Here is a 3,362-nt window from a genome sequence, read left to right on the forward strand (position 1 = left end):
GCTGTCGCATCATCGAGCTGGGGCTGCACACTGGTGGTGGTGGAGGGGATCCCCATTACCTGTATAAGTGCCCTATATAAGTGTAAGGAACAATTATTTTAAAATTCAGTTAAAAAAAAATCTAGTCTTATTCTGCTGAACATTGAGGTTTAGTTATGGTATGTAGTTACAGCACTTTAAAATCCAAACACTCATTTCAGACTTTACAAGAAACAAAGAAACGCCATCGTAAATGTAATAAGATTTATTAAGAATCTTCTGATCTTTTTTTAATTCTTTTTTTTTCTTTTAAACATAATGGACAATTAAATCTAAATGCAGCCCAAAATTTACAGGCGATATATAACTTAAACTTTCTCCATAGGGAAAACACACAATTTTATATATATAATATCAATGTGGAAAGAGAGGTCTGTAAAGTTGCCCCCATGGTCTTACAGTACTGTACATGGTCCCAGAAAACAAATGGAAAAAAAAAATCAACATTTAAACAGGAGAATCAGCAATCTACATGCAAAAACAGGCAACAGTAAAATCTTAAAATATATATAAAAAAGTTTCATCTGACAACTGAATTTCAGAATTTATGCCATAAAAAAAAATACATAGCACATTAGAAAAAAAATATTCTCTCCCAGGTCTCTCTCTCTCTCTCTCTCAACCACTCACACACAAATGATACAAAGGAAAACAATTTCACATATTCTGCAATCAGCGCGCTACAGTTATTAAAACTGCTTAGAGTTTGTGGTGCTGAACAGCAGCAGTCACAGTGCTATTAAGTTGAAGCTGCGCCTCATATAAGATTCTTTTTTCTTTTTTTAAATCATCATTCTACAGATAGTGGAATGCAAACATAGGCATTTGTAATTTCATTCATAGTTGTTTGCACAAAAGTTTCGGGAGCAGGGAAGGGACCAGACGAGGTTTCTCAAGTAAAAATACTGCAGCATTTCGTGGTGGAACATCACAGGACAAAGCTCAGAGATCACAACCCCCCCCCTTCCCTCAGTGACCACCATCACCCCCCTCCCCCCCCACCACTGATCATGATAGCATAAAGCCATATACACTTACAAACACACACGGGCAGCAAGCAGCCTGAATCTCTCCCCTACACACAAGGTAGAAGCCCAGAGCACTGAGAAAGACGCACACAACTGTAATTCAGCAACTGTTTCTGCGAGACTCCACGTGGGCCCCCTGCCCTGGAGGACAAAAACGAACACAACACACAAATGGAAAGACGAAGAGTGGGTTCTTCGGTTTTCTTACACTTACACGAGACGCACCACTGCCATTCACAGAAACCAATGATTCGGTACTGGTTACCCCCTTTCCACCTGCTCTCAGTGCAGAGGGCGACTGTTCGCCTGCGTACTGGGATTTCTGACTCGTGGTCAGTACTCAAGAGACAGGAACAGAAGCGTTGCTTAAAGCTGGCTATTTTATCCTGGTACCGAATCTCTGAATCTCATGCATCATTGCCAAGACACGATAGCCCACACTGGCACTACACTTCCTACATGGTGACCCTTCCTCTGCATCCTGCACTGTAAACTAACCACAGCAACCCCCCCTGCAAATTTTACACATACATGTGTCTCCTGACCACCCTCCCCCCAACACACACACACCTCCAGCACGTTCCCTTACCATCACACTCCTACCTGAACACGAGAACCCCCCGTCTGGCTCACGTGTGTGGCTCAGCGGGGGACTCTGCCTGCCTGCTCGTCAGTACGGCTGACGGCAGGCCTCCACTCCCACTGAGAGAGTGGGGCACACCGGCGCCCCCATGTGGCCGGGCTCGCACTGCTCTTCACCTCCGACTCCAGCAACCCCCCCTCTGTCATCCCTGTGGGCTCCGAGGGTGTCTCAGGAAAACGCCCTCCATGCAGACGCTCTGCACAAAGCAGTAAGAGCAGACACCAGTCACTGGGGTACTAGCACAGGTCTCACACATCCCAGCCTCCCCTCGTCCTGCACGCTGGAGAAGCACCCCCGAGGTGCCGCACACCCTCACCGCACAACTCGCATTGTATAGTGTCTGGGGAGTCTGCCAGGCAGGCATTTTGTTTCCGTTGTGTTTCAGCTACAGCTCTTAAAACCTTGCTTTTCCAAACACTAGCTCCTCTGTTTCTCCTGGTGCGCAGTGGCTTAAAATATTCCCATCAGTCTTCTCCACTGTTACATGAACATCTTCGCCAGCTGCGTCATGATTCTTATGTCTCAAGTTCGAAACAAAAGCCGAGATGGACCAGGGCCCCACCTCTTCTCTGCTCTTTGCCTTTGTCAGCTTGGCAGGAAAATGATCCTGCTGGATGCCGGGGTGCAATGTTAACTACAAACTGGATATACGAGTTACACTTTCCAGAGTTTCCTTCTACCATAACAACACATTTAAAAGGCTATGACAACAACGGCAGCCATAACTTTCCTTCCGTGTTCTACTATACGATTACTGTAAACCACTCCTTGAATTAATGCTTTATTAACACTTCACAGTGTACTATACTGTCCATCTAGCACTTCAGAGCGAAGCCGAACTGGCCGCCATACTACTGTCTTCACAGCAGAGGGCAGCACTGGGCTGCCCACAGTGATCATGCAGGGCTATGGAAGCACAGCAGACAACTGCTCATCTCTGACCTCAAGGGATCCTGTTACAAGCCGTGTCTTATAGGGCACACTGCTCGCCAAGACTCAAAAAGCACTAACAGCAGCTACATTTACAGGAAAATAAGGTTCCCATTCAAAACAGAGCATAAAGGAATGGGAATATAAACAACAGCACATATATACTCTTTTTTAAACTCTTGCCACTCATAATTTCACTGGTAGTAACATCTTTTACCATCCCTCATGCCCAGGAAGTACAGACGCCCGGTTTGAAAAGTTCTGCAAAAACTTATCTCCACCTTGGCTCTAAAGGCTCGATCCCGCGGATCTGCCGTTTCTGCACCTACTGAGTGAACCGCGTGAGCTGATCACAGGCCCGGGGCGAGCTGGATCCGTCCGATCCGAACCGGCCCAAACCGTGCCGACACCCCGCAGCCTGGAGCTCGGCACACGCGAGACAGAATCGCAGTCAGCTTAGCTCAAGTCGAGGTGGGGGGGAAGGGCTGGGGTGGTGGTGACAGATTCCCAATTTCAACAACAGCCATCACACATGGCAGGGTGACTGCAGAAAGGCCTAATCAATAGTTCTGCTACAATTACACTTCCCGTAACGAGATTACAGGTGCACGTTAGTACATTTACAGACATCTGACCGGCTGTTAGTAAGCTCTTCTGTGCAGAAACCCTGCTATTGAGAACATATCACAAAACAACTAGATATATTTAAAAAAAATAGATAC

This window comes from Atractosteus spatula, chromosome 27 (genome assembly GCF_055471065.1).
Source record: "Atractosteus spatula isolate fAtrSpa1 chromosome 27, fAtrSpa1.hap1, whole genome shotgun sequence".
Lineage (NCBI taxonomy): Eukaryota > Metazoa > Chordata > Actinopteri > Semionotiformes > Lepisosteidae > Atractosteus > Atractosteus spatula.